Source organism: Myxine glutinosa, chromosome 1, assembly GCF_964187855.1.
Source record: "Myxine glutinosa chromosome 1, kmMyxGlut1.1, whole genome shotgun sequence".
Lineage (NCBI taxonomy): Eukaryota > Metazoa > Chordata > Myxini > Myxiniformes > Myxinidae > Myxine > Myxine glutinosa.
This window is the reverse complement of record NC_136261.1, coordinates 435,100,806-435,125,898: the sequence shown is the minus strand read 5'-3', so window position 1 is coordinate 435,125,898 and position 25,093 is coordinate 435,100,806. Positions and strand designations below refer to the sequence as shown.

General features: G+C 47.3%; 1 protein-coding gene and 1 pseudogene across 1 annotated transcript in view; both read left to right on the top strand.

The window, feature by feature from the left end:
- Positions 1-25,093, top strand: part of LOC137419063 (uncharacterized) — a 1,330,575-nt gene that overhangs the window by 898,775 nt on the left and 406,707 nt on the right. The gene's annotated exons all lie outside the window — the stretch shown is intronic.
- The window catches only part of LOC144889914 (uncharacterized), a 47,302-nt pseudogene that overhangs the window by 7,645 nt on the left and 14,564 nt on the right, over positions 1-25,093 (top strand).

The window sequence follows — 25,093 nt, the reverse complement described above, 5'->3', positions numbered from 1 at the left end:
GCTTTCCTATTGGCCCGGAAAATGTGTTGTCTGACAGAGTAGGGCCATCAAGGTGAACAATGAGATGGCGCAGGGGAAGTTCACCAGTGTGCAGGTTGCACACGAACCAGACCAGCTTTCTCCCCAGGTGCAGCTCCAGCTTCCGCATTACTCCAGCTTTCACACCAGTGTTGACATTTGTTGAGTCTCCTCCAATGGCCCACAAGGTCTTATCAAAACCCCTCTCTTTCAGCCAGGCAAACAGGACCTTAGCAATCTGCTCCGCATGTGACTCCTCTTTAGTTGCTTTCTCTGGGGTAAAGTGGAACAGATAGTAGCTACCAGGCTCACTAACAACAGTATAGTGTTCTTCCTTGATCTTTGCAGGAAAAGATTGGTCATTGCCCTCAGCTTCCATCATCACATTGGTCAGGTCAATCCACCCATCAAAGAGGATGCAGGAGATCCCCCCCTACTCCCTGCACTTCTCATCAAACTCTTCCCCCAGCTCTGTCATCAACTTCTCCTGTGCTCTATTGACCTTGTTCTTATCAATAACTTTACTTGTATTGTCTTCTGTGATGATTCCTGCATCAATCAGAGCTGCAGTTGCTATCGCTGCAGTTGGCCTCAGCCCTATGCCATACCTTACACTAGCAAGGGCAATGTTTGGAATCTCATCATAGTTTTTCTGGACCTTTGCTGAAGCTGCAGGCTCAGTGTCAGTTTCAGGGAAGAGCTCAACTTCAGTGACAAACTCATCTTCAGCACCACTTCTCTCCAATTCCAGATCCTCATCACCATCTGACAAAAATCTCTCAACATCCTTCCTGGCTGCCCTCTCTGCTGCTGCAGCATTTTCCTCCTTGCTCCTTCTCCTTTTCTCTGCATTCTTTTTATTTTCCTGCCTTTCCAATGTCCTCACCTGTCTCTTGTGCTCTGGCAGATCAGGGCTCCCCATTTGGTGGGGTCCTTTACTTCCAACCTTCTCTTGCTGTCCCTTAATGTAGGCAAGATCTTTCACAGGAATCATTTTCTCTCTGCTGCAGGAACAGTTAATGTGGGCTTGGATCACACAGCCCTCACCGGCCTCTCAGCCTCCCGCCTCACAACTGGTAATCTGACACTTGCAAGTCAAAATATCAAATAACTTGTCTAACTTGACAATGAACCTCTCTTTGGCATCAAGTTTGCCCTTCCCAAGAGAAAACTTCACTGCCTGATTCCAGACCTCCTTGAGCTTGGACATGATGGTCACCTTTTCATTGATAACAGGAGGCTTGAAAAGAGCATTAGCTTTGCTCCACTGACAAATCAGACCAGGGTAGATGTCACACGAGCTGGTCCACTGGGTAGTTCCTCCTGTCATCTTCACTTTGCTCCCTCAAGTAGATGCCATACCTCAGGGTATCCCTCACAGTTGGCAGTTCAGACACCAACAGCTCCTGCCAGTGCCAACAAGATTACTTAAATGAGAACTTGATTTCATCCTTGTTCTGACTTGAGCCATTTTTAGTAGTTCACACTGAAATAAAAATAATAATACACAGGTAAGTATCCACTACAGACAGATATTAAGGTATTACACAGGTATTACAGAAAACCATCAAAATATTCACTTCACAGGTCACTATTTTCCTTCACATGTAACTCAGGCTGGCAATAGGTAAGTACACAAATCAATTAACAAATATAATATAAAACAAGGTAATTTACATCTAAAATTATTATCTATTTGTTCCTCAGGTTCCTTATCAAAAACGTACTTACTGGCAATGCCATAAGAAGAGAAGAGAAGACGGATGGATAAGGATTGCCAACCTCCTCAACATCGAGCTTTCAGCAACAAGATGGCTACAACTGCTGTCCCAACAGGAAGTTACCAAAATAAAAGCCTGAACTTCAAAATAAAAAACTTCTCTTTTTTCCAGAAGAATAGCAATATAATCAAAAATTTAATAATAATCAACTGCAAATTGATGTAGGTTAGGGTTATCAGAATTTTTTTTTAAACCTCAGATTTGTGTTCTACACACCAAAATACGTAATATGAACACCCCTCTCGATTGATTTCCAAAAAAAAAAAAGTATGGCCCGCCCTAGTTTGAAATCACATATGAGGATCCATACAGGAGAGCGTCCTTACAAATGCTCAATATGTGATAAAGGTTTCTCTCAAAACAGTAAATTGAAATTACATATGAGGATCCATACAGGAGAGCGTCCTTACAAATGCTCGATATGTGGTAAAGGTTTCTCTCAAAACACTGAATTGAAATCACATATGAGGATCCATACAGGAGAGCGACCTCATAAATGCTCGATATGTGATAAAGGTTTCTCTCAAAAAAAGCCATTTGAAATCACATATGAGGATCCATACAGGAGAGCAACCTCACAAATGCTCGATATGTGATGAAGGTTTGTTTTTTTTGTTTTTTTTTTGTATACAAGATCGAGGCTCGTGAAAGAGCGAACATTAATCACACAGAAAGACAAACCGACACATAAAACATATAACATCGGGAGCGGTAGACAAGATGGGGAGAGAGGGGGAAGGACACAAACACAACATTTGAGAGCAGGGACCGAGAGACATGGAGACATCGAGAGATCTGAGAGAGGGCGAGGGCTTTGGGGGGGGGGGCATGGGAAGGGGGCGGTGGGAGAGGTATAAAACATATGGACACTGCCAGGACTTCCAGGAAAGAAGTTGGAATTTCAAACAAGGTGGATCTGGGGTGAATTAGCGGGGGTAGAAAAGATCAAGGTTTTGGATGGGGGAAGATAAGAGATGGTGGTGAACAGCTGTTTTAAAGACCTGGAGGGAGGAGTGGGATTGAAGGGAGTGAGGGAGTTTGTTCCAGAGGCGGGAGAAAAGAGGAATGAAAGAGTGAAGGTGAGCAGAGAGCCGAGATTTCGGCAGTTTAACCATCAGAGGGTTGCTGGCAGATCTTGTGCGACCTGTAGGAATATTTGGGGGACAGAGCACAGAGAGAGCTGGGGGTGCAAGGCCGGAGAGGAGTCGGTAGAAGACAGAAAGACCACCTACCTGCCTGCGGTGAGTGAGTGAAAGGCCCTCAGAGATAGCTTCATCGCGGGAGATTCCAATAATTCTGAAAGCTTTGGTTTCAACAGCGTGAAGCCGAGCTAGGTGTGAGGCAGGAGCACCGGCCCATAGGGGAGAACAGTATTCCATTGAGCTGCGGATGAAAGCCTTGTATGTGGTGAGGAGCTCAGGTGTGCCGAGGAAGGACTTCGCATGACGGAGGATGCCCAGTCGGCGACTGGCTTTGGAGGCCAGCTTGGAAATGTGGTTTTCCCAAGAAAGATCATGGCAGATAGTGAGACCCAAAATCTTGAGCGACAGAACTTCTTGGAGAGGATTGTTGAGAAAGTAGATGGGAGGGTTGTCCAGTCGATCTTTTCGGAGAGACATAGTAAGAGTGTGAGATTTGTCAGGATTGAAAGACATGTTCCACTTGTTTGACCAGTCTGTGATTTTGTCCAGGTCTTCAGAGAGTGAGGAGGCAGCAGACTGCCGATCTGAGGGAAGAGGAATGGAGCGGCAGAGAGTGGAGTCATCAGCAAAGAGATAGAGAGGATTTTCGAGAGAGTCAGAGAGATCATTGATGAAGACCAGAAAAAGCACGGGGCCCAGAACACTGCCTTGGGGAACTCCAGCCTGAACAGGAAGAGGAGATGAGGGAAACCCATTCAGGGCCACACGTTGACGACGACTAGAGAGGAAGTCCGCCAGCCATGCGTGGAGATTTCCATGGATACCAAAGGAGGAGAGTTTGGTGAGCAGAGCGGGGTGCCAGACCGTGTCGAAGGCACGTGATATGTCGAGGGAGACAGCTCTAATTTCCTGTTTGGCATTGAGGACCTCCATCCATTGTTGAGACAGCAGAAGCAGCATGTCCAGAGTAGAGTGACCTGGTCTGAAACCAAATTGATGATCAGAGATCAAGCCATTGGAGAAGTGGAAAGATTTCATATCCGAAGCAATGATGGATTCCATGACTTTGCTGATAATTGGGAGAAGGCTGATTGGTCTGTAGTTGCTAGGATCTGTTTTTGCACCTTTTTTGTGCAAAGCGGTGATGTTGGCTGATTTCCAAGCAGATGGCAGTTGACCTTGAGCAAAAGAGAGGGTGAAGAGAACAGAGAGAGGGTGAGATAGAGCAGCAGAGCAGGATTTTAGGACCCGTGGGCTGATGCCGTCGGGTCCAGTTGCAGAATCAGAGTCAAGGGTTGACAGAAACTTTTCCACCTTGTCAGGAGGAAAGGACACAGAGTCCAGGAGCAGCAGGGTACGACTGGGTATGGTGGGTACAGAGAGGGATGGGTTTGGGACACAAGATTTAGAGGCAAACACAGAGTTGAGGCATTCAGCTTTTTCACGTGCGGAGTCAGCTGTGTAGCCGTTTGAGGTAAGGGAGGGGATGGAGGGGGAACAAACACCAGAAACGGATTTGACCAGACGCCACCAGGATTTGGAAGAGGGAGACAGATAAGAGAGTTCGGTCTTGAGAATGGAGAGATATTGTTTCCTGGCTCTCCTGAGGGTGGACACACACTTGTTTCGGGCTTTGTGAAAGGAAATGAGATTTCCTTCCGTTGGATTTGCTTTCCAGGAGACGAAGGCAAGTTGTTTCTGGGCAACAGCCTCACCACAAGATTCCGTGTACCATGGACGGGAGGAAGGGTATGACAACTGAAGACGAGATGGGATAAATCTGTGCATGAGAGAGAGCAATTTACTTTGGAAGAATTCCCAGGATGAGTTGATGTCAGAGGTGGTAGAGATGGGAGACCAGTCCAGATGATTGATGGCTGCTTGAAAACCGTGCCAGTTGGCCTGAGTGAAATGCCAGACTCGTCGACGCTGAGCAGGCTCCCTGAGGATGGTCAGAGAGATGTCCACTTTAACAAGGACATGATCAGATGATCCGATCGGAGCAGAAGAAGAGCAGCAGACATTTTCAGGGAAGTTAGTCATAACCAAGTCCAGAAGAGAAGATGTTCCGTTGACTGAGATCCGGGTCGGGAAATTGACAGATTGTGTCAGTCCCAGTGAGTCGCAGAAGTCCTTTGCTGAAGAGCCATGGCTGGTGAGAGAGGTACCCACACCCAGCCAACTGGCATGGTGACAATTGAAATCACCACATATGAGGAAGAGAGAGTTGGGATGAGTAGATAGAAGTTGGTCCATATCATCAGACAGCGAGATGTAGATGGAGTCATCACTGTTTGGTGGACGGTACAACACACATATGAACAAGAGGTGGGAGCGAAGGGGAAGCCGTAGCCAGAGGTATTCCTGGGGGTGAGGTGGAGAGAGTGCAGTGCAGGGCGAGTGAGGAAGAGAGTTTTTGATAAAGATAGCAACCCCGCCTACAGGACGAGGCTCAGGTCTATCATACCGGAGGAGGGAGTAGCCCGGGAGAGATACTATGGAATCAGAGACATCATAAAGGAGGAAAGTTTCTGTTAAGCAGATCACGTCTGGTTTGACAGAAGCAACCTGTATGGAGAGATCAGTTAAGTTTGAACGAAGGCCCCGGATGTTTGAGGTCCATACCGTTAATGAAGAGGAAGGGGGAGCATCAGATACAGAACAGGGGGGAGGAGGGGTAGGGTAAGATGTGGAAGAGGTGGAAGAGATAGGGAGAGCTGTTGAAGGTGTGTCAGAGATTTAAAGTTTCTCTCAAAAAGGAAGTTTGAAATTACATCTGAAGACCCACACAGGAGAGCTGAAATCTGAAATACCACAAAATGAAAAATGAGGTTTATATTATTTCAAAATTGAAGAAACATGAAGTTGTACCAGTGATAGTCAGAGAAACAGGGAATGTGGATGATTAAGAAAACTCTAGGTAAGCACTTAAAAAGCATTCCGGGGAATATCACGACAATCAAACTACAGGTGGAGGCTGTCAGAGGTTCAGAAAGGATTCTAAAAAAGAGCCTTTGGAACAAAGCTATGAGAATGAAGTTTCACAAACTGGTTCATGAATAATGATCCAAAAAAGGAGGTGGATATTTTGAGTTGTGGGAGAACTGCCTCCCACCTCCTAAAACCCGTCTCTGGAGATTACAACCAACGAGAGCATCCTTACAAATGTTCTATTTGTGATGAGGATTTTATTTCTAAACGGAGCCTGAACTTCCACAGTGCATCCCACACTGGAGTGCTCACATAAAAAGTGCTCTAACTGTGGGAAAGGTTTTGCTGATAAAGGTTTGTTAAATTCACATAGCATAACCCATACTGGGTTGTACACGCCAACTTTTCAAGCGATGCTCAGCAGCAGGTAAGGTCGTCAGTGAACCAGCAAGGAGAAATATATAGTGAAAGCATACAGCCCTTTGGGCATATACCTTGTAAGCACAAATCCTCAGAGTACCATCTGTAACCCCTGACAACCAGCGCGCTCCCCGAGAGCCCCTTGATGAAAGCCATACGGCTGGCTGTCACCAGAATGTCCACAACAATGACTGCAAACTGGTGTCAGAAGGCACCAATAATCTCAAAATTCTAACCCCATCAGCATCCGCAAACTAAGTTTAAAGAAAGTGACATCTTAAAAATAAAAATAAAACAGTAAAATTTATTAATTTGGTTCTCCATATTCTCATAATAGAGAATTGTTGAAAATTTGATGCCAAAAACTCAAATGGTAACAGAACATAATCTCTCAATCTGATCTTGGATCTCATCGTGCTTCTTTCAGGATCTTCCTTTGGTTGCCAGTTTGAAATACTTGTCTCTGTCCTTGCCAGACATCCAGCCATGTTCCATTTGAGTTTTTTGATTGTGACCATTGTTTAGGAATTTTGTTTTCTGTCTGATTTTGTTGTTTTTGTCCCTTTTTGGTTATGTTTAGATGGCATCTTTCCATGGCAGTTTGAATATAATTTTTTTCTCAATCTTTGATGTAGTCCATGTTTCATTGTCATGTGTGATATGGGGAGAACACCCTTGTTGTAAAATTGTTTAACAGAAGAAGACTCCTGCCTATATTTTTCATGGAACTTGAATTTGTGAAGGGTTTCACAATAAAGAGAGTTCATCAAAGCACAAATACACTGTCTGTGTTATTGCCCTGCACTCGTGAAGCGAAAAGCGGGGTTAAGCAATCGGGTGCGTACGTGTGTCGTGTGCCATACGTGTGCCATCTGCATTTAAAAAAAAAATCATTTTCTCGGCAACCGTTGGTGCGATTGACATGGAATTTTACCGTATGAGTGCCTCTGCCTGTAGATTTTTTTGCTGATCATTATGACGTCGTAGGTCACGTGGTACAGACTCCATCTTGGAAAATCATTAAACCTATATATCTACCAAACCGCTTAATGGAAAAAATTGAAACTTTCTTTTTGTGAAGTGCACCCCAAGAGGAATAAGATATGTTGATGATAATGTCAGAGGTGTCTCTATTATGATGTCATAATTCGACAAGCACAACGCTTGATCTGATCAGTATGAAAAAAAAAATTGCCTATGCATCTGTTAGTCGGATGAACACTAAATTTTCAGAAATAAGCGGCTCCTCCTGTAGAATATTTTTCATGATAATTATTACGTCATTGCTCACATTGGTACAGGCGCCATCTTGGAAAAATCGAAAAATGCTGCACCTCTATATCTCCAAAACCACTCTGGAATTTGTGATGCGTTTTGCAATAAAGAGAGGTCCTCAAAGCACAAATGCAGTGTCTGTTTTAGTGTGAAAATGTAAATCACATTATGATCAATTATTAGTCAGTGAAGAGTTTGGAGTTGTCAATATCTCCAGAAGTAATCCTGATCAAACCGAGAGTTGTTCACCAAACCAGTTGAAAGCCAAGCACAGCATTTACCATCATGGCATGACTGCACTTCATGCCATCATTGATTGCTTCCAAGCACCTTGGTGACACAGGGACCAATGTGGAAGGCCATACAGCTGGTTGCTCCCACATTTTTGTCAACATCAATAGTAATGCATCGTTTATGGATGGAATACCTTCAAACACAGACATCCAAAAAAGTGAAGAGTGAACGAACCATGAACCCCTCCCCCCTTCCCCACCCACCGCCCCCCCCAAAAAGGTTGACATTCAATTGGATGTGACCAGGACATAATGAAGTCTAAAAAATTCTTGGAACTTGCAATTCCAAAACATTCTTGCAATTCCAAAAACAGATCCTTGCAACTCCAGCCCAATCATCCTGCTCCCAATCAACCGCAAGGTCATTCAATCCATCATGACTTCTGACATTCAATCCTTCCTCTTCTCCAATGGCTTGATCTTCGATTATCAATATGGATTCAGACTAGTCCACTCTAATCTCTACATGCTGCTTTGGCGGTCTCAGCAATGGATGGATGTCCTCAACACCAGACAGGAAATCAGAGCTGTCTCCTTTGACATATATCGTGCCTTTGATAAGTTCTGGCACCCCACCTTGCTCACCAAACTCGCCTCTTCTGGTATCCATGGAAATCTCCACGCATGGCTCACAGATTTTCTCCTGTCGTATTTAACGTGAGGCTCAAAATGGAATTCTCTCATCTCGTCTTCCTGACCAGGCTGGAGTTCCCCAAGGCAGTGTTCTGGTCCCTGTGCTTTTTCTCATCTTCATCAATGATCTTTCTGACCCTGGGAAATCTTTATATTTTTGCTGATGGTTAAATCATCCATCACCCTCTGCCGTTCCGTCTCTCATCCCTCAGATCGACAGTTCCGGGCAAAAAGCAGCCTCTTACCTCTCTGTAGACTTGGATAAAACCCTCCTATCTCGTTTCCCAACAATCCTGTTCAAGCCTTTTGGTCTCGCTATCTGCCGTGATCTTTCCTGGGAAAACCACATTTGCAAGCTGGCCTCCAAAGCCAGTGGCCAACTGGGCATCCTCCATCTTGCAAAGTCCTTCCTTGGCAATGCTGGGCTGTTCACCACCGACAAAGCTTTCTTCTGCACATTGATGGAGTATTGGAGTATCCCCTCTGGGCTGGTGCTCCTGCCTCATACATAGTGCGGCTTCACGCTGTAGAAACCAAGGTTTGTAGGATTGTTGGTACTTCCCACGATGAAGCTAATTTTGAGGGCCTTTCACTCTGTCACCACTGGCAGGTTGGCGGTCATTCTTTCTTCTATCAAGTCCTCTCCGGCCTTGTTCCCCAGGCTCTCTCTGTGCTCTGTCTCCCAAATAATCCTGCACGACGCACAAGGTCTACCAGTAAACATCTTCTGGTGAAACTGCCACAATGAAGACTCTTTGCTGACTTTCACTCTTTAATTCCTCTTTTTCCGCCTCCAGAATGAACTTCTGCAGTTTCTTCAATCACACTCCTCCCTCCAGGTTTTTAAAACAGGTGGTCACCACCATCTCATATTTCCCCTATCCAAAACCTTGATCTTTTGTACCCCCTTTAATCCACCTTAAATTGACCTCATTCAAATTCCGATTTCTTTCCTGATTAAAACTACCCCGTCATGTCCATTTTCTTTATCCCACATACCCCACCCAGCCCTCTCTCTTTAACAGATTTCCCGATGGCCCTGTTCCCAGCTGTTGTTGTACTGCCCTCTCTCTCCCCATGTTGTCCCACCTGCCCCCCTTATTATGTTTTTTTTTTTTTTTGTATACTGAATCGAGGCTCGTGAAAGAGCTGAAAGCATGTTCCATGTGTTAGCTCTCATAGGAACCGAGACTAAGTATACAAAAAAAGGTTTCACTGTCTCCCCTTCTGACCAGCACTGTTCTTGGTCAGTTTCTCACAATGTGGGTGTTTTGACTGCAAGTGGATGAGAACGAACATAAGGGATATTTGTTGTTCTCCCAGGAAGGCTTTGAGTAGGGCGACGGCCTGTACACATGGAAACTGGTCCCTCCTCTGGATTCTCCAAAGTCTGGTTGAGTGTATATATTTGTGATAGGCTCCGTTCCGGAAACAAATAAACGAATGACTCCGGTGGTGCTACTATATCGGCAGACTTGGCCTTGTACTGAACCATCAACTCTGAAATTACGCTGAGGACAATTGTTGGGTCTGTCACCTGTCCCTTACTGACCAAAACACACTAAAATACCCTTCTCTGCCACCTTTTTAAAGCTTGAACTCTGCTTCAATGCATCCTTCAAATGGAATGGGGCTTCTATTTTCAGCCTTTAATCACAATCCATCCTGTAGGATTTCTTCCACTGGTCTTGCAACGGTGTCTGGCAAGTTATCTTGTTGCCAGTCTCTGCTTGCTTGGCTTATTTGGGAACCAGTATCCAAAAAGGCCTGAACCTCAATGCCATTCAGTTTACAGTGTGTTGTGGATTAACCGTAGTCGTCCACTGACGAACATCGACATTATTTAATCCAAACAATGGACGAGTTGGTTAAATCATGCATCAGTTCAACATTTAAAGTGAATAATTGTCGAAATAAAAACGGGACTGCGGGTCCTGAAGCTTCCTGGTTCAGGAGCAACAATCACTCAAACCACAACGACCTCAGACCTTGAATTTTTTCTGTCGTGAAAAGTTTTTGGTGCATCATGGGCGATGAACGTTGTCGTCAAGTTTTATCGAAATTGTGTGTCGTTTCGGAGAAGAAAGTACATACCTCCCCCCCCCCAACCCCCCAAGAGGCGCCCCCAATGAGCGCAGATTTTGATGCGGTCAATCAATCCACCTTGATAAGGTATCAGGTATGCAGCATGTGGTCAGGTTGGTCAAAATCGCGTGTTTGGTTCAAGTAATAATGACTGAAGTGTTTGTCTAGTCACTCACTCACTCACTCACTGACTCACTAAATGACTCACACTCATTCCCTCACTGACACACTCATTCACTCACGGACTGACTCAATGACTGACACTCACTTCCTGACACTGCAGTGGCGAATTAACGCACGTGCCCAGGCCCCCAAATCCCATGACGTCATGCAACCAATGCAGCCCGACATCAGGAGAGATGAGAGATAACGAGAGATCATCGATGGTGGTTCATAATCTTTCGAGATGAGACCGAGGGTGGGTCTCACTTTGCTGACAAAACAATCAACTTGTGAGTGGTGATAAACACAGCACAAAGGGAGTGCTCCATCTCGAGGAAAGAAAGCACTGTCACGTGATGAATCGATGAAAAAACGTTTTCCTGACGTTTACCTGGACAGGACTATTACAAAATTAGGGGATGAGGTTAGTATTAGTAGAAAAAGCAGGTAAAGTAAAATAATAACTCAGTTTAATGTAAACAAATGCAACAAGAATCACAATCAAAATTGTATAATTGCTAATGTTAATACATATCGATATTGTTTATCAAATCCACACTATAATATATTGCACGATCACAAAACACCCCTCATTAGTAAATGGACCAACCCATGATCATGGCGGAACGTTGCGGTTTTTAACATCAGAACACCTGTCCAAAGGTGAAACAAAACTACTCCGGAGATGTTGAAAAGCGAAAAAACTCGAACGGCATTCGGAGGAGCGCATACCTGCACCAGCCACCAGGTGAACACTTTGTTTTGTTAGGTCGGGCACTGAAAGGTCGGATCTGGATTCGACTTGAACCAAAATCGAATCGCTTGTTCTTGTCGCTTTGCAACTCATACACCAAATTTCATCCGAATCTCCACATATTTTTGAGATATTCTGTTAACAAACAGAGAAACGGGTGAAAACATAACCTGCATCCACCTTCGGCTGCGGAGGTAACAAAAGGTGTAAATGGTTGAATATCACCTGCGATATACTTTGTTTATTACACAAACGGCAGAATCACAAAAGGGTCTTCGGTCTGTCAAGCTTGTGTGTTCAGTTACGAAGCAGCTTGCTATCGCTTGCCAAGCCATCCGTTCCTTACCAACGGTTTTGATGAAGTTCTTGCTTGTGTGCTTAAAACACTTGGCGAGCACTCGACAACAAACTTTTTGTTCTTCCATGAGCCTCGTCTATGTAAGCAAAAACAAACAAAACAAGACACAGTCTAACAGCGGCGTATCCGGGCTTGTTTGATACTTTAGTTGAAGAGGCTAGTCTGACCTGGGTGGAGAAACCAGTCAGTAAATAATGTAAAGTTTTCAATTATTTTGAAGTACTCCAAGTCTCCAAGCTGTCTGTCACCATGGAAACGAAGAGATTGCATTGAGATCCTGGTTTATTCTATATGTTGGTGAGTTCGTCAACACCATCAAAGTGACCTCAGCACCATCCCGACACACCCCACTGTGTGTGCTACAGAATGAGGTGTTTTACAGCAGCCGGAGTGCAAATCCTGCCACCAACCTCCTTGAGAGAGGACCAGGTGAGTTGGTAGGCTACTCATTTTGCCGACCTCGGAAGGATGACAGGTGAATTTCAACCCACCTGGTGTTAATTCATTGGCTGATCGGGATTCAAACTCAGGACCCTCTCATCCCAAGATCTCCACCATAACCGTTAAATCAACACCAGGATTAGGGTGGATGGAGACAGTCATCAGAAAAGCTTCAATGTTTGAAGATCCCTCAATCAAAGTTTGAATGATACTGACGTGGCGCGGGCGCCTCACCACACGGGGGTTCAGAGGGATCGGTGTAAATAACATCGAATAATTATGTTTGCTGTTACTGGTTGTTAAATATAACTTCATTATATGATATATTTTAATTTTATTTGTACTGCAACTGGTAATGTTAAATTAAATTAACCGTTATCTTGATTAATTTATGACGCATTTCCGGTCACACAGGACAGTGTTCTTGGCGAGGACCGCATCACAACTCACAAGTTTGTGTACATACGTGATCAGGAAATAGTGCTGTGTATTACCATTGATTTGCATCGATGTACTTTAGTTTGAACACTTTGTTACCACAAGAAGTGATTGTCAAGCCCAGAGTCATGCATTGGAATACTTTGTAATGTCCGTGTGTGATTATTTAGACCATGTTCGAAAATAGGTCGAACGGCTTTTATTCATTCGCCAAACGTCTTTGAATGGAAGAGAAGCCGCCGAATCGAAGCAACGAAACTCGTCTTTGGAGCCCAGAATAAAGAGGTAACAAGGTATTCCTTCATGATAATTAAGTGTGTAAATATGTCGGACATCCATGGAGCAAAGTATTTTGTGGTTTCAAGAGGTTTTTTTTTCTATCGAGCTTTTGTATTATTTTGTTTCAATCTCTCCTCAGCCTCATGTTTCTGGGCCCAAACCACGTGGTTTTGAGTTCATGTGTCATGCTCTTTGTCTCTGTCAATTGGAAAGTTTAACTATCGAGGTGCACATCAGATAATGTGACATTGTTCTAACTTTTCGTATTTTGTTTGCATTGTAATCGTTTCTATGGTGTCGATAGGAGTTCGTAACTTCCTCATGGTGTGTGTGATCGTTTTATTGTTGGAAGAATAAAGTTCAAGACAAGACACCCGTATTGAGATCTTTACTCGTGATTGTGCTGAGACATCTGCAGGATATTTGAGGGTCGATAACTACACTGTCCGCAAAGTTTCACTTCACTTCATATCATAAATTTCCATGGACGGAACCACACCATGGATGACTCCGGGGCTCTCCCTCATTTACCGAGGAATTTGACATGAAACCCGTACCTCGTCAAAGTGCGACCCTCTCAACAACTCGTCCTGACGCTCTCAACACCTCGTCCCGACCCTCTCAACACATTGCCCCGACCCTCTCAACACATTGCCCCGAGCCTCTCAATACCTCGTCCAGAGCCTCTCAACACCTCGTCCTGACCCTCTCGACACCTCGTCCCGACCCTCTCGACACCTCGTCCCGACCCTCTCGACACTTCGTCCCGAACCTCTCGACACCTCGTCCCGAACCTCTCGACACCTCGTCCCGAACCTCTCGACACCTCGTCCCGAACCTCTCGACACCTCGTCCCGACCCTCTCGACACCTCGTCCCGATCCTCTCGGCACCTCGTCCCGATCCTCTCGACACCTCGTCCCGATCCTCTCGACATCTCGTCCCGACCCTCTCGACACCTCGTCCCGATCCTCTCGACACCTTGTCCCGATCCTCTCGACACCTCGTCCCGAGCCTCTCAACACCTCGTCCCCACCCTCTCAACACCTCGTCCCCACCCTCTCAACACCTCGTCCCGACCCTCTCAACCCCTCGTCCCGATCCTCTCAACACCTCGTCCCGACTCTCTCAACACCTCGTCCCGACCCTCTCAACACTTCGTCACGACCCTCTCAACACCTCGACCCGACCCTCTCCACCTCGTCCCGACCCTCTCCACCTCGTCCCGACCCTCTCAACACCTCGTCCCGATCCTCTCAACACCTCTTCCCCACCCTCTCAACAATTCATCACCACCCTCTCCACACCTCGTCCACAACCTCTCAATACCTCGTCCCGACCCTCTCAACACCTTGTCGAGACCCACTCAACACCTCATCCCAACCCTCTCAACACCTCGTCGCGTCCAGATCCTCTCAACGCCTCGTCCCGACCCTCTCAACGCCTCGTCCCGACCCTCTCAACGCCTCATCCCGACCCTCTCAACGCCTCGTCCCGACCCTCTCAACGCCTCGTCCCGACCCTCTCAACCCCTCGTCCCGACCCTCTCAACACCTTGTCCCGACCCTCTCAACACCTCGTCCCGACCCTCTCAACACCTCGTCCCGACCCTCAACACCTCGTCCCGACCCTCTCAACACCTCGTCCCGACCCTCTCAACACCTCGCCCTGACCCTCTCAACACCTCATCCCGGTCCTCTCAACGCCTCGTGCCGACCCTCTCAACGCCTCGTCCCGACCCTCTCAACGCCTCGTCCCGACCCTCTCAACGCCTCGTCCCGACCCTCTCAACGCCTCGTCCCGACCCTCTCGACACCTCGTCCCGAACTTCTCGACACCTCGTCCCGAACCTCTCGACACCTCGTCCCGACCCTCTCGACACCTCGCCCTGACCCTCTCAACACCTCATCCCGACCCTCTCAACACCTCGTCTCGACCCTCTCAACACCTCGTCCCGACCCTCAGCACCTCGTCCCGACCCCCTCAACACCTCGTCCCGACCCTTTCAACACCTCATCCCACTGAGCGCCGATTTGCATTCAATGCATAGATCACCAGATCTCAACTTTTTAGCGCCCAAAATGTCGTGCGAATTCATCATCCTCGGGTAGTTTGGTTGCATCATCACCGCTCGGGTAGTTTGGTTGCATCATCACCGCTCCGGTAGTTTGGTTGTATCATCACTGCTCGGGTCACGAGTTCTGATTTAAAAAACCGCAACGTTCCGCTGCACTCACGGGTTATTCCATTAACTAATGAACCATCTTCTGTCATTGTTACTCCCGCCAGGGAGTAGTGTGTGTGTGGGTGTGTGTGTTCGTGTGTGTGTTCGTGTGTTTGTGAACAAGATATCTGGAAAAGTTCTGAACGGATTTGGATGAAAGTTGGTGGGATGATTGCCCTTGCAATAAGGAAGAATTGCTTAGTTTTTGGTGAAGCTTAGGATATTATTCCGGATCCAGGAATTTTTTGAAGGATTTTTTTACCATTGGAAGATAGGGCTCTTTTAAAAAATATATTATCTCATATATATATTCTATATTTAACATTGTGATATGAAAATAGTTTTCATATTTGTTGTAAATGTAGTTTAAACTCGTGGATGTGTGTTAGAGCGGTGTATTTCTTTTAGCAGCGTCGTCTTCAATGTTCATTTTTTCTTTCTAATAGACATATTCTGTCATTTTAAAACCACCAAAGTGTGTATAGTCCGACAGTTAAGCTAAATATAGCATAACAATTGTGCATTTTGTGAGGAAAGCACCAAATTTGGCACACTAGTAGACAATCATATTATGAAATGATCTGGATATTGGGCCATCTCAGATTCAGAGATTTGATTTTTGCAAGATTTGCAGATATGCAAGCTGAGATTGCAACGCCAGGGACGGCCGACTCGTTCCTGCAAGCTGCCCACGTCACCCGCACAAGAAGAGCTCATCAAATCACTGCAGCGGCACTGCACATCCTGCAACACCGTGCGTAACGCCACTGTATGACATATGCTGATGATGCAGAAGACCTGCCTGAGTTCGAAGACTGGTGTCACCAGAGAGGAGAAGACATTCCCAACTTTCAGTACTGGGCAACTGTGCTGGAACTAGAGATGTTGGTACTGGTCGACATGCGTTCTCTGTGGCAGGCTTCATTCACGATGTACCTTGATGCCCTGACGGAACTGGTCCCATGGTTCCATGCCTTAGACCACACACACTATGCCAGGTGGGTCCCTGTTCACCTGAGTGACATGGTTGCACTCCCAATGAAGCACCCAGATGTAGCCAGATAATTCAGGGCTGGCAACTTCACTGTACAGAAGACGAAGAAGGTGTTCTCTTCTATCACAATCGAATCGAAATCTTGCAAAAATCAAATCTCTGAATCTGAGATGGCCCAATATCCAGATCTTTTCATAATATGATAGTGTAGCGGTTCCCGCTGGATGGACACAATCGCCTTGCACCTGCTAGGACGCGGCCAGGGTGCAATCGCCATGCCGGGCTCGTCCGGACGGGCCCAGATGCGCCTCTCCCGGGCATGCCCGGACTCTCTGTTCCCGGGCACGCCCAGTCTCGTCCTTTCTGGGCATGCCCGCTCTCGCCTTTCCAGGGCTCGCCCAGAGCATCCGGGCATGCCCGCTCTCGCCTTTCCAGGGCTCGCCCAGAGCGCCCGGGCACGCCCAGCCTCGACTTGCCAGGCCACGTCCAGGACACCCGGGCATGTCCAGACTCACCTTTCCAGGACTCGCCCTTGACACCCGGGCATGCCCGGTCTCGCTTTTCCCGGGCAAATGCTCTGGCATGAATGTGTTTATATATGGCTGCCCGATAAACGGGCTTTTCAGAGTACCCGAGTTTGATACGTGTAATAAAGCAACTCGCACGAATTTCCGTCTTTGGTCGCGTCAATTCTTTCAACTCGCATTGGAGCACAGCTCCTTCAATGGTGACCCCGACGTGATCTGAACATGCAACCTTCTGATGGACGGGGGGGGGGGGGGGGTGGCGTCGCCTCAAACCGGCGCACGTGGACGTCGACCGACCACCATGGTTGGCCCTTCCTCCGCGGCGAGGCCGCCCCCCGTCCACAGTTCCCCCCGCTCGACCACCCACCACCACATCGGACCCCCCCCCCCCCACGACCCTCCAGGGGTCGCTTCGGCCGGGTCATCTGGACCCCCTCAAATTGACCCTGCTGGTGCAGGTCGATTCTGGAGGGGCATGTGTAGCGGTTCCCGCTGGATGTACACAATCGCCTTGCACCTGCCAGGACGAGGCCAGGGTGCAATCGCCATGCCGGGCTCGTCCGGACAGGCCCAGACGCGCCTCTCCCGGGCATGCCCGGACTCGCTGTTCCCGGGCACGCCCGAACCTCCCGGGCATGCCCGGTCTCGTCCTTCCCGGGCATGCCCGCTCTCGCCTTTCCAGGGCTCGCCCAGAGCGTCCGGGCATGCCCGCTCTCACCTTTCCAGGGCTCGCCCAGAGCGCCTGGGCACGCCCAGCCTCGACTTGCCAGGCCATGTCCAGGACGCCCGGGCATGTCCAGACTCGCCTTTCCAGGACTCGCCCTTGACACCCGGGCATGCCCGGTCTCGCTTTTCCCGGGCAAACGCTCCGGCATAAATGTGTATATATATTGCTGCCCGATAAATGGGCTTTTCAGAGTACCCGAGTTTTATATGTGTAATAAAGCAACTCGGACGAATTTCCGTCTTTGGTCGCTTCAATTATTTTGACTCGCGTTGGAGCACAGCTTCTTCAATAGTCTACTAGTGTGCCAAATTTGGTGCTTTCCTCACAAAATGCACAATTGTTATTCTAAGTTGCCCCACTATGTGCAGGGTAAGTATGCTATGAATACCATCTAGTTGTATCAAGCAATCACACGAAACGTACTTGTTGTAACATCAACGGTTTAATTAGAAATTTGCAACACAGCGCAGCATGCCCATTGGACCTCAAAAAAACCCCGTGTCCACTCAGCTCCTCCCACTCTCCAAGCCCCACGTCACTTCCGTTTTACCAACATATGAATTATAACGTGTGAATTCGAAACATAAATTACACGTGAATTATAACATGTGAATTCCAAACATAACAGTTGTTATGGTGTTAACTTGTTGCAAAACACATACACCGCCGATTTGGTGATTATGGCATGCATGGTAATACGGTGGGCGATGGACTTCCGGAGTCACTTTCGTTCTGCACGTGGAACATGGCTTTCTTGAATTAACATCGGCTTCCTGTGATTTTCCACAAGCAGCTGAAACAGTGATCGGTTCGGATCTTCTGAGGAAAAGGTTTGTTCAGAGTTTCTCATTTTATTATTAATACTGAGAAAGATATTCTGTAAAACGATCATTTGAAGTGATTCTTCATATAATATTAACAGAGATATAGGGCTGTAGCGACCCATGGGTCCCCCAAGCAAGACCGGCATCAGAATCTCCTTGCTCCAGCCGGTGACATCACCAGCGGGGATCCCCGGCGCCAGAGTGGCTGGTCACGTGACCGCCAAAGCATGCCGCGCATGCGGGTATAATGAGCTACACCTGTGGATGACGTGACCACCGAAGCACGCCTCGCTTGAGAGGCGTGGCTTTCGGTTTCGGTTTGGGTTTTTGGTTTTGCTTTATAAGGCAGCCCGATAAACAGGCTTGACAGTGTTCCCGAGTTGGTTTTACGAATAAACATCTTCTCGGATGAGTTTGTGCCTTGCCATCCTTTTGTCCATATCATGCTGGAGCCAGGACTCCTTCACTGGTGACCCCGAATTTGAACACGCAACCCCGACTGCCCCCACATAGATGTGGGGGCTGCGAACGGACATGGCAAGCACGCCCTAGCCAGGGAAGCCACCTAAGCTGGTGACGCCGGCTTCTCCCGCACGGCTTCGGGCGCAGTTTCGAACGCAGTTTTGAAATGCCAGAGTTTCGGAAACGACGACGGCCATGACTATGAGGTTCGCGCACCGCGCTCGGCTTCTCCTCTACGACCAGAGGGGCGAGCCTACTCCAAGACCCTCCAAAGGCACGGCCGCTTTGTCACCCTCGCGCAACTACTACAACTACAACCGCAACTACTTCTCCGACCCTGCATCCTCGGGAGGCCTGCGAGGAACCTCGGCAGCCTCCCCCGAGGCCTTGACCAGCCCCTCGGTTGGCTCGCTCGCTTTTCGTCTGCACCGCTCGAGCCTTCTCAGCACTGCACCCGCGAACTGCAACCTCGGGAGGCCCGCGAGGAACCTCCGCAGCCTCCCCCGAGGACTTGCCCGGCCCTCAGCCACCCCCCGTCCACTGCATCCCCCGAGGCCTTGACCAGCCCCGCATCCTCGGGCGGCCCGCGAGGGACCTCGGCAGCCTCCCCCGAGGCCTTGACCAGCCCCTCGGTTTCCTCACCCGCTTTTCGCGTGCACCGCTCGAGCCTTCTCGGCACTGCACCCGTGAACTGCAACCTCGGGAGGCCCGCGAGGAACCTCGGCAGCCTCCCCCGAGGACTTGCCCGGCCCTCAGCCGCCCCCCGTCCACTTCATCCCCCGAGGCCTTGACCAGCCCCGCATCCTCGGGAGGCCCGCGAGGGACCTCGGCAGCCTCCCTCGAGGCCTTAACCAGCCCCTCGGTTGGCTCACCCACTTTTTGCATGCACTGCTCGAGCCTTCTCGGCACTGCACCCGCGAACTGCAACCTCGGGAGGCCCGCGAGGAACCTCGGCAGCCTCCCCCGAGGACTTGCCCGGCCCTCGGCCGCCCCCCGTCCACTTCATCCCCCGAGGCCTTGACCAGCCCCGCATCCTCGGGAGGCCCGCGAGGGACCTCGGCAGCCTCCCTCGAGGCCTTAACCAGCCCCTCGGTTGGCTCACCCACTTTTTGCATGCACTGCTCGAGCCTTCTCGGCACTGCACCCGCGAACTGCAACCTCGGGAGGCCCGCGAGGAACCTCGGCAGCTTCCCCCGAGGACTTGCCCGGCCCCTCGGCCGCCCCCCCCGTCCTGCACCCCCTGTCCGACCACCCACCACCACACCGGACCCCCCCCCCGCGACTGGCCAGGGGTCGTTTCGGTTGGGTCATCCGGACCCCTCTCACCCCCTCAGGTTGACCTCCCTGGACCAAGTCCATTCTGGGGGGGTGTGTGTAGCGACCCAAAGGTTTGTTCAGAGTTTCTCATTTTATTATTAATACTGAGAAAGATATTCTGTAAAACGATCATTTGAAGTGATTCTTCATATAATATTAACAGAGATATAGGGCTGTAGCGACCCATGGGTCCCCTAAGCAAGACCGGCATCAGAATCTCCTTGCTCCAGCCGGTGACATCACCAGCGGGGATCCCCGGCGCCAGAGTGGCTGGTCACGTGACCGCCAAAGCATGCCGCGCATGCGGGTATAATGAGCTACACCTGTGGATGACGTGACCACCGAAGCACGCCTCGCTTGAGAGGCGTGGCTTTCGGTTTCGGTTTGGGTTTTTGGTTTTGCTTTATAAGGCAGCCCGATAAACGGGCTTGACAGTGTTCCCGAGTTGGTTTTATGAATAAACATCTTCTCGGACGAGTTTGTGACTTGCCATCCTTTTGTCCGTATCATGCTGGAGCCCGGACTCCTTCAGGGCAAACATTATGATTAAACACATACATATATAAAAATAAAAAGCACAATATGTCAGAGTTTATGCCTCAACTCTGTGTTTGCCTCAAAATCCTTAGTCCCAAACCCATCTCTCTCTGTTCCCACCTTTCCCAGTCGAACCAAACTGCTCCTGGACTCTGTGACCTTCTCTCCTGACAAGGTGGAGGAGTTTTTGTCAAACCTCGACTCTGATTCTGCAACTGGACCAGATGGCATCAGCCCACGGGTCCTAAAATCCTGCTCTGCCGCTCTATCTCACCCTCTCTCTGTTCTTTTCACCCTATCTTTTGCTCAAGGTCATCTGCCAGCATCCTGGAAATCAGCAAACATTACCGCTTTACACAAAAAAGGTGCAAAAACAGATCCTTGCAACTACAGACCAATCAGCCTGCTCCCAATTATCAGCAAAGTCATGGAATCCATCATTGCTTCGGATATGAAATCTTTCCTCTTCTCCAATGGCTTGATCTCTGATCATCAATTTGGTTTCAGACCAGGTCACTCTACTCTGGACATGCTGCTTCTGCTGTCTCAACAATGGATGGAGGTCCTCAATGCCAAACAGGAAATCAGAGCTGTCTCCCTTGACATATCACGTGCCTTCGATACGGTCTGGCACCCAGCTCTGCTCACCAAACTCTCCTCCTATGGTATCCATGGAAATCTCCATGCATGGCTTGCGGACTTCCTCTCTGGTCGTAGTCAACGTGTGGCCCTGAATGGATTTCTCTCATCTCCCCCTTCCCGTTCAGGCTGGAGTTCCCCAAGGCAGTGTGCTGGGCCCTGTGCTTTTTCTGGTCTTTATCAATGATCTCTCCGACTCTCTGGAAAATCCTCTGTATCTCTTTGCTGATGACTCCACTCTCTGCCGCTCCATTCCTCTTCCCTCAGATCGGCAGTCTGCAGCCTCCTCACTCTCTGAAGACCTGGACAAAATCACAGACTGGTCAAACATGTGGAACATGTCTTTCAATCCTGACAAATCTCACACTCTTACTATGTCTCTCCGAAAAGATCGACTGGACAACCCTCCCATCTACTTTCTCAACAATCCTCTCCAAGAAGTTCTGTCGCTCAAGCTTTTGGGTCTCACCATCTGCCATTATCTTTCTTGGGAAAACCACATTTCCAAGCTGGCCTCCAAAGCCAGTCGCCGACTGGGCATCCTCCGTCATGCGAAGTCCCTCCTAGGCACACCTGAGCTCCTCACCACATACAAGGCTTTCATCCGCAGCTCAATGGAATACTGTTCTCCCCTATGGGCTGGTGCTCCTGCCTCACACCTGGCTCGGCTTCACGCTGTTGAATCCAAAGCTTTCAGAATCATTGGAATCTCCCGCGATGAAGCTATCTCTGAGGGCCTTTCACTCACTCACCGCAGGCAGGTAGGTGGTCTTTCTGTCTTCTACCGACTCCTCTCCGGCCTTGCTCCCCCAGCTCTCTCTGTGCTCTGTCCCCCAAATATTCCTACAGGTCGCACAAGATCTGCCAGCCACCCTCTGATGGTTAAACTGCCGAAATCTCGGCTCTCTGCTCACCTTCACTCTTTCATTCCTCTTTTCTCCCGCCTCTGGAACAAACTCCCACACTCACTTCAATCACACTCCTCCCTCCAGGTCTTCAAAACAGCTGTTCACCACCATCTCTTATCTTCCCCCATCCAAAACCTTGATCTTTTCTACCCCCACTAATTCACCCCAGATCCACCTTGTTTGAAATTCCAACTTCTTTCCTGGAAGTCTAGGCAGTGTCCATATGTTTTATACCTCTCCCACCCCCCCCCTTCCCATGCCTTCCCCCCAAAGCCCTCTCCCTCCCACAGTTCTCTCGATGTCTCCATGTCTCTCGGTCCCTGCTCTCAAATGTTGTGTTTGTGTCCTTCCCCCTCTCCCCATCTTGTCTACCGCTCCCGATGTTATTTGTTTTTATGTGTCTGTTTGTCTTTCTGTGTGATTAATGTTCGCTCTTTCACGAGCCTCGATCTTGTATACAAAAGAAAAAAAAAAAAAAACTTGTGGATGGATTATGACGAAACTTTGGGATGAGATGGGTAAGCGAGAGAAGAAGATGATGAAGAAGAAGAAGCAGCTGTTTTGTATTAGGTTCAGGTCCGAATCCAGATCCGGTCTATCAGTGGATACAAAACGTTAACTGTTTATCCTGGTGGAGGTTTGTGCGATCCGAGTGTCTTTCGACTTTGTTACCTGTGAAACTAATCCTGGTGTTGGCTTCATGGTTAATGTGGCTGCTTGAAGATGTTAGGGTCACGCCGTTAAAATAAAACCACGTGAGTTGACTCGGCCTGTAATCCTTTTGAAGTCGGCAAAATGGGTACCAGCCTCCCGGAAACAGGGGGCACTGCATCAGTGGCACGCAAAGCTGGAAGCGGGTTGTTTTTGAGGGAAATAGGTCTTAGATTACGGTGACATAAATAGTCAATTTTCAACCAATTCACGATTGATATATCTATATAATTATATGTTCTTGGGAAAAAATGCCAGTGGCATGGGAAAGGCCCTTTTATATGGTTTGTTGCAAAATATAGAAAAGGCCCCTTTATATGGTATGTGCCATGTGTCACACAATAGAAAAGAAGGGATATTCTTGGGGAAAAATGCCAATTTGAATCATACAGCTGCATGAAGAAGTAAATGTATTTCATTTGCTAGAGGGAGGGCACCCCTTCATATGATCATTCCTAGAACATTACTTGGTTCCTCCTAAGAACACAAGGGTAGTCCAGCATGCACGCGATATTTTTGAATGTCCCTTATTTTGTATTGTTTGGCATTTTATACAAGATATGGAATGTCCTTTCTTTTCGATAGTTTGCCACATGGCACATACCATACGGAGGGGTCTTTTCTATGCCCCTGACATTTTCCCCAAGAATGCCCCTTCTTGTGACATGTTGGAATGATAAGGTGGTAGTAGGATAATAATGTTCCTGGACCACCCTCATTTTCCCATTGACTTACATGTTAATTTTTCTCACCCTCATTTCCCCGAAACACCTCTATTTCTCCCACCCTGTTCTTTACGAACCTTTTAGCCTTTTGACATACTCTTATTCTCAATGTTGTTCATTAGACCACTCAAACAATGATCCTATGAATATTTGCTCCCTCTCACTCTCTTAATATCAATGATCCTGAGTAGACCACTCAAACAATGACCCTACAAATATTTGTTTATGCGTGGGAAATAATTTAATTATCTTACCACTACCATCACCATCTAATACATTAACAAAAAAGATGTTTGAGTTTGGTTCTTTATTAAGATATTTTAACTGAGCTAAGATAAAATGATAAACCTCCCTCAATGTTCTTGTTTGAGCTCCTCCAGTGCCACACACCATTTTAAAATTAAAGTATATATTTTCCTGACAACCATCAAAGTTTTCCGTCCACTCAAAAATATTTCCATCTTTTTTACCCAACTCACCGGTATTTAAATTAATTCTCTTATTTGTTTTGTGAACTTTTTTACCAGTTGCCTTTTCAATTATACCTATTTGATATTTTTCACATTCGTTATGTTTACCATTTATATACCAAGGTTGATTACACCTCCACCCTTTAGTCTGGTTAATACTTGGTTCTATCATTTTTTATTTATAAAAAAGGCGGCGGTAGCCCTTAAAATCCCTAACCCCGTTATCTTATCACTTATATATGGATGGTTGTTGTTTAATGGTTTATCAGTTTTGTTTTTTGTAATTCTTGTGAGTAAAATGAACCCAAGATTTCTTCCCCATTCATATCATATAATTTGTAAGTCCAAGGGACTGTATCCATTACATCAACGATTTTGAATAATTCATTAGTCCATTTTTTTGTATAACCTTTCTCAAAATGGCTTTTCCATCTGTATATTCTTACAATATCACCGACTTTGAACTTGGGTTTTCTCAAATTAATCTCCTTCTCATATTCTAACTTTGTAAATGATTCTGATGGTTTTGATTTTGTTGATGAATGAACTGTATTATTGTAATTATCTACAATATCCTGAATTAAATATACCCATTGTTGAGAACCGAGTTGTGTGAATTTTTTATATAATTTCTCTTTCAAAGTACGATTAAAACGCTCAATAACAACTGCTTTTCCTTCATTAAAGGTGCTGTATAATTTAATACCCTCCCCCTTAAGAAATTTCATGAATATTTTGTTATAGAACTCTGTTCCGTCGTCAGTCCATAACTTCTTTGGTTTTCTTTTACTTTTACTAAATATTCCACTGAAAGCTAACATAAGAGTATTACCCCTTTTGTTTTTCAAAGGAACAACCCAGGCAAATCTCCTCAAATCAATAACGGTTAAAGCATACGTGTATCCCTTATCATTATTTAGTTCGATTAAATCAGCGGACCATATGTGGTCGGTGTATTTAGAATAACTTTGCTTCTTTTAAACTTTGTGATTATGGGTTTATGTAATTCATGAGCCAAA